General features: G+C 37.3%; 1 pseudogene across 1 annotated transcript in view; it reads left to right on the top strand.

Annotated features, from left to right (window-relative positions):
* LOC146756776 (uncharacterized) overlaps positions 1 to 13,162 on the top strand; it is a 59,053-nt pseudogene that overhangs the window by 32,193 nt on the left and 13,698 nt on the right. The window contains exons 13-18 of the transcript XR_014937374.1: positions 6,230 to 6,315; positions 7,555 to 8,572; positions 8,985 to 8,988; positions 9,335 to 9,552; positions 11,138 to 11,321; positions 12,907 to 13,053. The product of XR_014937374.1 is annotated as an uncharacterized LOC146756776 (transcript). The remainder of the gene's footprint in view (positions 1 to 6,229; positions 6,316 to 7,554; positions 8,573 to 8,984; positions 8,989 to 9,334; positions 9,553 to 11,137; positions 11,322 to 12,906; positions 13,054 to 13,162) is intronic.

Genomic DNA, 13,162 nt, shown 5'->3' with positions numbered 1-13,162 from the left:
AGGTGTAGGCAAGAGGGAAGATGACTCAGGGTGTCCATATGCTGAGACTGAAGCATGCTGGAGTTTCTTCCTTAACGTTGTCCCAACACGAGGGACATTGTCATGTCAGCCACCATTCTTATGCATCTTTTGCTGGAAAAGAAATGAAGAGGAGAAAACAGAATACTGTGATGTGACTGGGTGTAAAGCTACCGTTGAGTGTAACTCATTTCTCGGTTTGTCCTTTGCTGTAGTACTGTTACTCATCTTTCAGATCCTTTGTTTGACTGATGGGGTATAAAAGTGGAGTGCAGTAAATTCTCAGTGTCTCTCTTTGTCCATTTTTTTGTAGGTGCTCTGCCAGCAGTAGGAACAGAGAAAAAGGAAGAGTCTGATTCTCCCTGGGATTCTGAGGTACTTTCTGTGATATGTGCATCTCCCCGGTCTGTGGGAGAGCCAGATGAGAACTACGTGAGAGCTTGCCTTTGCGTTGAGCCCCGCCCCTGGTGAGGCTTATTTACCCCATGTTGCTGCTGCTCGATGTCCTGTATCTGAGGGTCATTGAAATACCTGTAGCGTAGGTTCTCTGTTGAGATAGTACTGGGACAAAGTTATGTCAGACTACTTACGTTGGCCTCCTGGCTGCAGGCTTTGGAGTTGATTTTCTAGCACAGTTTTAATACAGCAGTTTATTGCTGCTTTTAAACTTATGAACTTCTCAGGCATATTTTTGTGAGGATTTTTTTTTTCCTACTATTCAGATCTATTCTGCTGATCCAGTCAGAGTTTAATGGATGCCAATACACTGAGCAACCCAGACATTTAGATTTTTCTGTATAGAACCTCTGTCTTCTCTAGATAGACTTAATCCGATTTTGAAAATCATGTTCAGCAGACACCAAGTGTGCTGGCTGTGTTTATCCTTTCTGTCTGATAATTCTCAAGATGAGAGTGAGCAGGGTCTGTAGCTACTTCCCCTCTAGCCTTTGTTGTTGGGAAAAAAACTAATTCCCCGCTCCTTTCTTAAAAATACAAGACTTTCTAGATAGCTTAATCGCTATCAGCTTTGCCTTTTTGGCCTTTAAGCAAATCAAATCTTGCTTTTGCAACGTAGTGATGCACTCACTCAACATTGTGGGACATGTGCCCCAGCAATGTAGGCTGATATTTGAATGCCAGGTGCAAATTTGATGCCAATGTTCAATCAACACAGAGCTGCAGCTTCTTGTTCACAATCAACATCTTGATTTCCTGTGTTAATTTCTTGTGTGGCTCTGTGATTTGCCAGCCTTAATCAACATTATGGAATAGTTTAGATGAATTGTGAGGATTTTTTTGCCCTTTTATTTAAAATGCAAAAGCCTTTGTTAGATTTTATTTTAAAAAAATTGTTTTGTACAAATTCTTACGCGTATGTACTGTATTGTACAGCCGTGTTCTGAAGGTTCGAGGAAAGCATCTCCTCCTGTGTTTCTCCCACCTGCAGTTGAACATGGAGTACGCTTGCAGAGTGTTTCAGGGGAGCACAACAAGGGTAACTATCTGATAGATTGGATTTGTCTGTGTTTATAGACAAGTGAACTTTTTCTTTTGTTTTCCTTGTTAGTCCTGTTGTTCAGTGAGTATGTGCTGTAGCAATGAAGTGCTTGGCTGATGTTAATTAACAGCAGTGAACACTGAACTTGCTGGCCTGCTTGATTAGTCCAGGCGGTTCTTGCGTTCATTATGTATACTTTTTGGATATGTGTTTGTTCGGGTGTTTTTCTTTGCTTTAAGTGGTTGCTTAAAGTGGTTGGAGTGGTATCTGGTTTAAGATTTATCTGTCTGAGGATTTGGATATTTCTGGATAATCAGCAGAAGAAAAATATCATTTGGTTGATCTTTTTGTTTGTTTATTTAATTTTTTTTAGTTTCCTGTTTTTCTTTAGAAACTAAAATATGTGGGCAAATTCTTGTTATGTTTCTGCGGGTTTCCACCTGCAGCTCATGGCATTTGCTTTATGACCATCCTGATTGATCATAAGTGTGCTGGAAAGTTTTGCTATTGGAATAAAGCTTTTATCTTTTTGAGAGTGCTTTGGCAATGTGGCTTATATTATGGATTCAATGACATAGCCTAAAAGGCAAGTCCAATTTTATTTTTGTAAGCAGTCACCAAATCTTAGCAAGCTTCTGGAATCCATAAATCAACTTACCAATTGTCTTTAATGTCTGCTTCATATGATTCTGCTAAGCTTGAAATCAGTGTGGGAGGGGGAAGAGGTGACTGTGGTAGTCTTTCTAATGTATTTCCATGTTACTTGACCACCTAGTGTTCGAAAATCAAGTCTTGATGATTTGTTTTTAGTATTTATTTAAATCTAAAATTTATTTTGTGGAACAATTCGTAGAAGCATTTTGTATGCTTGTTTCATGAATGGAGTCGTAAAGTATAAGATGACTGCAGCACAGGGCAGTAGGTTGTGTGAGTTAGGAAATAAAATTTGACACTAAACTTGAAAAAGATTTGGAATAACGCACATGTTGTGCATTACAACCAAGCAATGTTTGTATCATTTATTTCCTTGCAAACTGATCCAGAGAGGTCAGTTGAGAACCAGATTGTTTTTACCTCATTGAATGATGTTTGTATGAGGTTGCTGTGTCTGTACCCTTGCTCTCCATAAGCTGTTAATGAGAAAGTAGCCTCAACATTATGCACTGCTAGAATAGAAGTAGTCATAGTTCTGCTGGGTTCTTTCTTGATTGGTCATTAAGAAGCCAAAGCTATCTGCTCTAATTAATTTTTCCAGAAAGCAGAATTCAGCTTCCAAAAGGAACAAAATATTTTAATCTTGTTCTCTTAATAGACATGACTTAATGCTTCACATGAATTGTTGTCATTCTGTGATTTGATTCTTTTTTTTTTTAAATAAAAGTTGGATGATGGGAATTACTCTGTATTTCTTATATACTACTACAAGTTCTGTGTGATAAGATAATTGGATATTAGCTATTTCACTCTCAATGAAGTAATTTGTGCAAGAAACAATTACAGAGCCTACTAATGTTGTAAAGAATAAAAGATATCTTCAATTAAATAAAATAACGCTTTCATTTTTCATCTCCAGGCTTTTCAGAGAAACCCAGTAATTTGCAGGTAAATGCTTTTCATTGAAATCTACTTGTCCTGCTCATTAATGAATATGTGGTTACTTTGAATGTATGGGTGTTTATTTTTCATTGGTTTGTCTTTCATAGTTAAAGGTTTCTGCAGTTTTAGAGATGAATGAAACATCTTCAAAAACAGAAAAGAAAAAATCAGGTAATGATGTCTTTTATATTCTGATTTTAGCTTCAAAATCTTTCTGATAAGCATATTTAATTAAGCATTTGATTCATTTGTTTTGCAGATCCACAGGAGAAATTGAGTGTAGATGATATTGAAGGTATTTATAAATAGTTGTTGTTTTTTTTTTGTCATGTCCCTTTGTGGGCAGATACATTGTAGTTGTAAATTCTTCATATTAAATTAATGTTTTGCTAGCAAGATGTTATTTCAGCAGCAGATTTAATGAAATATGGCTCTATCTTTGGGTGTTTTCTCCACTACAGCTCCATTCAACATTTCTAAACATCCTTCTACAGTGTAAGGTTCCTCCGGCATACCTGCTATCATCACCCCTTGTCAGGCAGTCCACATTTACTCATTTCCTTCTCATTGCCAAATATACCAATCTGCAGAGGAGCAATAGGGTCATGTCCTGTGTCTGATTCCTGGCTAGGGTCTGCAGGTGGAGCTGTCCAGGAGCTGCAGGTGGGACAGAATGGGTGATTCACAGGCTTATGCTTCATTAGCATGATTGATTATTTACCTGGCTTTTTCTTTGCCTCTCTGGCAGTTGTATGAAAACATGTATTACATATGCTCTTCCAAAGCCATCCTCTCATGTTTTGTTTAAACTGGCCACTGAGTTTAGAGCTAGTGGAAGGACATGGGAAAGAGAGTGTAGGTGGGAGGTAGTGAGTGGAAGTATGTTGGCAGGTATTCCTTTTGGTTGGGAAAGATAAATAAAAGTGAAGCAGCTAGATCATTTGTTATACATGGGAGGGAGTATATCTAACCTCAGTGGGTTCTTAGTTTCTTAATTCTGATATATGTGAATTTAAGTATTTGTTAGCGAGATACAAAACAGTTCCCTATTAAGGTCTTAGAATTTCTACAACGAGCCCTGAAAATTACAAATCAGGTGAAAACCTATATAAGCAAGCATATGAAGTAGATGATTAGATAAGAGTTCAGAAAACTATTGCAACTTCTAAGTATGGAATGGAAATTGCTCCAAGCTGTTTGACATCCATGTCTTGGGAAAAAAGGTACTGTTTCTTTTGATGACAATAGAGGTTAAACTTCTTTCTAGAAAAAAAATGTACGTGTGTTTGCATAAAGAAAAGGAGATTCTCTACTGCAGTGATATTGTTTCTGTAAGATGCACAAAAGGTGGTTAGAATCATTGAATTATAGAATTGGGCTGGAAAGGACCTTTAAAAATCACCTAATTGAAACTTCCCAGCTGTGGGTAACCTGTTGCAGTGCCTCATCACCCTCATCAAGAATTTATTCCTTATATCTAATCTGAACGATCTTTTAGTTTAAAACTGTTACCCTTTGCTCTGTCACTACAGGCCATAGTTAAAAGTCTTTCGTGTAAGCCCCCATTAATTATTGAAAGGCCATCATATGGTCTCTGCAAACTCTTATATTCCCCAACTCTGTCAGCTTTCCTCATAGGAAAAGTGTTCCAGTCCTCAAATTGTTTTTTGAGACCCTTCCCTGGACCTGCTCTAGCCAGAGATTTTTTGTGCTGGGGGCCCCGGAGATGAACTCGGTGCTCCTGGTAGGGTTTTGAAAGAGTGGAGTAGAAGGGGACACCACCTCTCTTGGCCTGCTGGCCATGCAGTGCTTCTTTTTTTGTGGCCCAGGGTGCAATTGGCTTTTTGGACTGCAAGCATGCATTCTCAGCTTATATGTAATTCTTCATCCAGCATTATCCCCAAGTCCTTTTCCACAGGACTGCTCTCAGTCTGTTCATTGTCCAGCCTGTGCTGAAGCTGATGACTTCCCAACCCAGGTGCAGGATCTTGCGCTTGGCCTTGCTGAACATCATAAGACCTGCTTCTGTAGGCTGTCAGTATCTGTCTGAATGCGATCTCTTTTCACTAACATATCAGATACACCACTTGGCAGCACTTCCCTGTCTACCAAAGAATCCATCCATGATATTTCTCCAATTTAGAGAGATGAGCTCTCTAGGTAGCTAACATCAGTTGCTATTTCTTTATCCTCCACTCTAGTCACTCCATAATAGAAGGTTGTCTGGGCCTTGGAAAGTACCTCCTTTCTTAAACTCTTTAAAAACAAGTGTGATGTTTCCCTTTCTCCTGTCACTAAGGGTTTTACCTGACTGCCACAACTCTTTAAATATGGTGGATAGTGACTTAGCAACCTAATTTACCCATGATCTTGGAGGTCTTTTCCATCCTTTGTGTTTCTGTGATTCTGTGAGTTCTTGTTTTGTCTGTTTTATGTAGTCATGTGAAATGTAGTCCAGTGATGGTGTGGGACGTGGCAAAGTTAGATAGGAAAAACAGTCTTTTCATAGCTCATTTTATGTCATCATTTCATGTATTTTCTGTTCATCCTTCCTCGTGTCTGTTTTTTTTCTATAATCCATGTATTTGCTCAAAGATCAGGTATTAAGAAATATATGTGAAAGTTTGTCTCAAACTCCTATGTTTGGGTTTCAGCAAGCTGTATTTCTTCTGCAGAGTGTTATAATTCCTATGGTACAAGTATTTCTAACTCTAAAAGGGTTAAACGAGACCCTTTGTGGCACAAAACAAGGAGAAATGAAAGTAGCTAGAGGAATCTAGCCGATTGCTGTCTAGCATACAGTGTGTCATGTATGTATAAATATAGTTCTACATGTAAACCATTTGAGATTCTTAAAGGTGTATTTCTGACTGATTTTCATCAAATTTCCCTTAGGAATGAAAGGGAAAATGCCCTGAGAGGGATTAGTTCGCACAGAGAGAGGCATCTTCAAACTGTTTTGTAATATTATGTTCAAATCGTAAATAATCATACGCTTGAGAGGCTGTGTTAGTTTGTGCTATTTTCTCACAAATGCAATGATTCAGGATGTACTCTAGGTATAATTAATTTGTAATAAGTCATGTTCGTTATAAAGTTGTAATTTTTTCACTGTAGGTGAGCGCTCAGAATCTACCGTTCATGTGTCGTCATCAGCTAAAAAAGAGATGGTCAAGGATGCCACTGAAAACTTTGGGAGGCAGGTATGTGAAACCAAATATTGTGTTTTTCCTTGCGTGCAATTCTGAGAAACAGTGCAGTCATGTGGTGGGTTTTTTGTTTTTTCCTATGCAAAATACATACTCATTTGGGAGCAAAATTTTATATCATGTGATTATTTCTTTGACAAAACACGCCAGATTTTCCTCTGCGTATTAGAAAGATTAAGTAAAAACCTGAAATATGATCTGTCAGTGCTTTCTCTGCCTCTGCAAAATATCTCCTTATCTGATCAAGTTAGTAAGTGTTCGAAAATATTTTTTGAAGGTCATTATGGAGGAATATAGGCTAGGCGTCCTGTTTGTATTGAGCATACAGGACTGGGTAGGGATCTTCATTGAGTGTCTGGAGTCTTCTGTAATACCTCAAGGGAAGTGGAGGAAGTAATATCATCATACATCCAAGGCACTGTGGAAGAGGGATGTGATTCATTTCAGCAGGTAGAGAGCGGAACTTAAGTATTGGAAGGTGGTAGCAGATGTGCAAAGTGAATGGAGCTTGGAAATGAAGTGGCTGAGGCATGTGGTGACTGAGATGCTCTCCATTGTGAAAGATTTTTGTGGAGTTACGATGTGGAAGGAGAAAAGGGCCTCTATAACCAGAGTAAGAAGGACAATAGTTGTGGTTCCTTGGGATGCCAAGGCTGCAGACCTTGTTCAGAAGGGAACACAAACCAAGGGCAACTTTGCAGGGACTGTGAAGTCAGAGATAGTGAGAAGGCTGGAGAGAGGAGCTGGTCAGTGAGCTTGAGGCATGGTACCGTTTGGATAGATGTCTCAGTTCTTGATTTTGGGCTGAGGGCAGGAATGAACAGGTATTCCTTGTAAATATTTGTCTTGGGAGCTTGGAATAGAATTTAATAATTCTGACTCTGAGGAGCATAAGCGATTGTAATGTAGCCAGTCCCTTGTTGTGGTTAGTAAAAAAGCTCGTTATGATCACTCACGCTTGTTATGAACGCTAACCAGCAGGGGGTTTAAAGGGACAGTCAGTAGAAAGTTGAGTATGGGAAAATTTGGGCAGTTGTGTTTTCTGTTGTTACTGATTGGTTTTGATCTGTTTGATTGGTTTATGTTTCTAAACTAGATCCTTCTGTTTTGAGGAAAAAATAAATAAGGTATCTTTGTTTTGTTGTTGTTGTATGATGGGATGAGTTTGCAATGTAAATTATATGGCTTAACGGTAATTTCATTTTTCTTGGTAATTTTTCTGTCTTTACCTGCTTACTTAACGATAAATATGTTTTAGAAACTACCAACTTGATAGAAAATACAGCACATGAAAAGCAGACTGACAAAGCAGAAATTTCTCATCAGGAAGCCCTAGCAGAAAATGAGGAATCCCACAGTGCTGACAAGCAGTTAAGTCTAAAGCTGTGGGAAGAAAGATACAAAAAATGTGGATTGAAAAAGAGAAAAGGGAGTTGAAAAGAAATTTTACAAACATTACAGCAGAGCTGAAGCAGCTGTTTGGTGAAATTAATGAATCTGAGAAAGCTCCATCCCTTGTGGCAGAAGTGTCAGAAGATGACCTCATTGAAGAATTGAAGAGTCTTTGTGTTTCGTCTTGTGTGACAGAATCAAGTGATAAGTTAGAAAGTAAAGGTGAATTTGGAGATGTGAAACTTAATGTAGACCTAAAAGAACCCAAACCTGAAATAGTTATTCTGAGTCTCTGTGTCCTTCCTGATCACAATAACTTAAATGCGAGCATGGAAAATACCTGGAGAATACCAGATGAAGAAGGCTGCACTAATTACACAGATAATACAAAAGTACATCTATCAAAAGCAGAGGAAATGGAAGAGAATGAGAATGGGATTAGTAGAGATGTAGAGGGAAGTCCTGAGTATTCCCTGAGACATTGTTTAAAAACAAATATTTGGGATGACATTTCTAATAATCTTCCTAATATAAGACCTGTTTCCACAAATGGTGAAAGTACACTTGGCTTTATAAGTGAGAAGAAAATTGGCAAGGACATCTGTCTTAGTGACAGTGTTCCCAGAGACTGCCTTATCAAAAACAAGGAAATAGGAGAAACAGAAATCGAAAATCTTTTCCCGCATGCTCAGCAACCTTGTGGCATGCTGAAAAGGAATCTGGATGAAGAACTAAAACAAGATGTGGAAAGATTTAAGAGTAAGGTAGGAATGCTGCAAATGGTATTCCTGGCTTTGGAAAAAGAGAAGGTAGAGCTACAAAAAGAGGTAGAAGTTCACCTGCTTTTCCTTATTCTTTAGTCTTTCTCAGTATCGGTGGTCCTGTTCATGTTAGCTATTGATCATTAAAAGAAGGTGCTTTGTGCAAATTGGTTTTTTTGTCTTAAGAGAAGAACGTTACTCATAAATAAGGAAAGCAGTGGAGAACTGTGCTTTTCCCCATAATGTAATCAGAAGGTTTTGAGAAAGCAAAGTGTATTGTTTCAGTTTGACAATAGGTGGCAGTCATTTCCAGTGTAAGTAGTTATCACCTCATTACCATAAAAAGAAATTCATACAAGTACACCAGTTTTGATTGTCGATCAAGGAATGAAAATAGCTTCTGAACAGGGTCTTGATTTATCTCTTCATTTGCTGTGGTTTGTGCATGGTGTGCCTTCATTGCCTCTCACTAAAATTCCTGATTGCTGTGAAGCTGTTTCTGCTTTTGAGTTCAGTTTGCTTTTTTCCTCATCATTAAGGAAGTATGACATCATACATCCACTCATACTTTGTGTTTCTACAACTACTGTTGTGTAGTCCATCTGATTTCTTATCCATCAGTAATGCTTCTATTGTTTGTTTCCTTAGGGCTGCTTTGCTTTTTTGTTTTTGTTTGATTGTTATACTTCAAATCAAGAGTGAATTCAGAGTATATTTGTAGACTTGGTACATTTTGTAGAGTAATTTTGGGGGAAAATCTTTTTTATTTTACATTATTTTAAAAGTCAAGCTTAGATTATTTGGTCTTGGATCTCCTTTAGAATCAGAAAAATATATGAAGCTTAATTTTCTCTTCATAGGTTGAGAAGGAAAAAAGGAAGCAGAAACATTTCAAAATGCAAGCAGTGGAGAAACAGGAAAGTCTTGATAAATCAAATACACCAGTGGGCAATATTACCCATCAACCAGTAAAAGAAAAGCTTGCTCTAAGGAAGAATGAAAAAATGATAGAAGAAAAACACACAAAGAATTCTTCATCTGAGGAGAGACCAAAATTACTTGAAATGCCAGTAAAAGGGTAAGCTAATAAAATAATCCGTAGAATTAGATTGTTTTAAATCTTGTAATTGAAGCACTTTCCTCGGTATTGAAAGCTATGCTGAGTAGTCCCCTGCTCCCCAAACTGTTTTAAAAGTATATTTTTCAAAGAACTAAATGCACAGTGGAGGTTCAGATTAATTTTGCTGGAGGTGATAGAGGTCTTAATCACAGAATCATAGAATGGCCCAGGTTCAAAAGGACCACAATGATCATCTAGTTTCAACCCCCCTGCTATGTGCAGGGTCACCAACCACCAGACCAGGCTTCCCAGAGAATTTCTTCCTTAACACTGACTCTAATCGTGTCTTTAGAATCTTACCTCCTATGCCTAATAAATTAATCAAGAACGAATTCAAAGCCCTTGCACGTGGGATGGAGGAACCCCTTGTGTACACAGTGAAATGCTCTGGCTGGTGAGCTGATTCGCTGAGAAGCCTCTGGGGGCTTTGGCAGAGATTAAGTGCAACGTGAGTCAGAATGATCTTGCAGCTGAGAAGGCCAGCAGCATCCTGGGTTGCAGAGTCAAGAAGCTGAAGGGAGGAGTCCATCCCTACTTAGCATCTAGTTGGTCTGTGTCTGGAGCACTGGGTCCAACTTTTGGCCTCCAAGTACTTGTGTGCATTTCTTTTTATGGCCTTCAAGAGATCGTAGTCAACATGTGTGAGTTCAGTAGAGGCTTTCCAGGCTGATCACAGAGCATGAAACTCTGTGAGAATAAGCTGAGGGAAATAAACTTCAGGATGTGCCTGCAGTCTCCCAGTACGTGGAAGGGGATTGTAAGTAAGACAGAGCTGTTCCTGATTTGTCCTGGATTTGATTCTAAACACTTTTCAGAATTCCCAAACATCTGTAAATAGAAGGAATTAATTTTTTCTTCTATGTAAAATCTCAAAACAGTATTAGCTATACATGAGTAAAAGCTGTACTTTTTGGGAAGCTAAAGACTACATGTAAATCTTTCTCCTTTAGAATAAGCTGCTTCAATACTGATGTTACAGCCAATGTTTTGAACTACTTGTTAGTGGTTGCTGATATTCAAATCTTTTTTTGAACACTATCCTTATCCTTTAATTTATTAAAAGAAATGAAAAGGTTCATCCGCACATGGTAAGCAGTTGTTATAGTCTTAGGGAAGGCTTCTTAAAAGTTTTTGATTTGTCTTAGATAAGTGATGTGATGTTTTATCGGTATTACTTGCAGTCATTATGAATCTGTACTATATAGGTGATGATCAACTTATTAAAAACAGTGTATTTTTGTTAGTAAAAGTTCGTGGTTTACTGTTCATGTTTACCTATGTCGACATGGAAATACATGATGAATTTTGTACATCACTTAAGGGCTTATTTGTCAGTCTTGTGCAGCTCATGTATAACGTGTCTTCCACCACTAATGGAATGAAATTAGAGTGATGTTAAAAGTTTAAAATTGCAGAAAAACTTCTATATTTGAAAAGGTGTGACATTTCTACAGTTTTAAGTTGTTTCTCCTGGTTCATGATGTGGCATATTTACTTTTTTGTCAGTGCTTTAATTCCTCAAATACTCTCTTTTAAATCCCAGATTTTTTGTGAAACAAGAAGAAGAAAAGAGACATAGAGCTGAAATGCGATATGAAAAAACAAGAAAGCAACTAAAGAGGGAAAAGGATCAATATTCTAGAGAGACAGAGGAAAAACAACAACTTGAGTTTCGTGTAAGGAATTTAGAAACAGAGTTAATAACGCTGAAACAGCTCAAGAAACAGGTATATTAAATATATATCTTCTGTTTTTCTGTTTCTTTCAAACTGATATTTTATGCTAGTATGTTCAACTTGTTGGTGAAAGAGACATTAGGCAATTATCTTGGTGCATTTTGAGGACCATTGTCATGAAACCAGCGTGAACAAACAAGTTCATGATACCTTTTCACATTTTTCAGAATTATAGTTTGGTTTGTGCTTCAGGCAAAGCTTCTTTTTGAGTTATTTTTCCTAATTACTACAGAACTCTGTGCGCGTGTGTGTATATGTATGTCTATATCTATATATCTATATATATATTATATGTGTATATATATATATATATAATGTTTTTATTATTATTGTTTTTTTTCTTCAGAAGGAAATTACAGTTACTGTTTGTAGTATTCTTTCAAGTATACTTACATGAATTTAAATTTAGGCCTAAATGTTACTGTTTACCTGATAATCTGTAAATTGCCTCAGTTGCTTACAATCAAGACTGAATCCAGAAAAACTCTCACCTTTATTTTTATTACAAGTTTAGTGGCTTATTTAATGCAATTGAGATGATGATGTTCTCACTGTACACAACCTGCATGAATTCTTCAGTTCTTACATACAGTTTTGAGGGTCTTTTCACTGGCCTTTACCTACTTTTCAGCATTCCTGTCATGGTTCTATGCAGTTTGAAATATACCTCGGAAATTCGGTCTGTTGTGTTGTATTTTTCCCCATAAATAGTAAGCCTCAAATTTCCAGAACTTGTATTTGCAAACATATTAAGAACATGTGAAAGTGGTCATTAAGGATCCTCAGTGGCCACGTTGCTCTGGCAGAAGCAGTAAGTAGTTAGCATCACCTCTTTCAGTCTGCCTGGATTTAACAGGGACATCATTGGCATTAGTTTACCTCCTGGTCTGCTGTTCAGCTGGTCAGTCCTCTTCTGTGTCTCACTTCATTAATAGCCTTTGGAAATCTCATACAACTCAATTTATCCAGCAGTATTGCTAGATTTTGGTAAACTGAAAATGGATTGGCACATTTTCTGAAGCATTTCTAAATATTAGTAGAAGAGATGTAGACTTAAGACCTTGCAGTGGGGTAAAGTAAGTGTAGTTATTGTGCTTTTGGAAATCTTAGTCATTTGTTTTGTGCAGTTCTTAGTGTTAGTGCTCATATTGATGAATAGATGTTTTTAAATCTTTGACTGTAAGCATATGAGTGTCCATCTCTGGTTTTAGTATGTATATATAGTTTGTTAGAAAGATAACTTGGGTTTCTACTTAAACTCTGTATGTTTCCAAGAATAGTAGTTCTAGTTTGTTTGTTTTTTTCTTGTGTTATAGAGGGAGATTCATTAAGTATAAAACTTCTATGATGCTGATTTGTGCAAGGGACTCACACTATCCTTATAACTTTCAATTCAGATAAATCTAAAGGTGTTTGTTTGCAAACATGGAAAATTGATATGCAGGTCATTCTATGATTTTATGATAAATGACTCTTAATAGAATTAATAGAATGTAAGAATAAAAAGAATGAAATAGGAAGGTATTGCTAATTCTGATTTTGTTCAAAATTCACAAGTTCAACTATATTACTGTAGGTTGAAGAAGAGCGTGATGAAACACAGAGACAGCTCTCTAATGAAAGGAGTGCTAGAGCTCTGCAAGAAGGAATTTTGAGCAACCACCTGTGGAGACAGAAGGAGCTGGAAGAAGAGACAAGAAAAACTATTGGGAAAAATTCAGAGGTAAGCAGTTCCATTCCTAATTAATTTGGTTATACTTCACTGTGCTCATTCTAAAACCTTAAGAAAAATAACCTTTTGTGCCTTTTCGTGGATTATCTACAGTTTATCA

This window comes from Coturnix japonica, chromosome 26 (assembly GCF_054131305.1).
Source record: "Coturnix japonica strain WE chromosome 26, WE-NBRP24, whole genome shotgun sequence".
NCBI lineage: Eukaryota > Metazoa > Chordata > Aves > Galliformes > Phasianidae > Coturnix > Coturnix japonica.
Note: the sequence above shows the minus strand (reverse complement) of the source record. Positions and strands in the feature narration are given on the sequence as shown.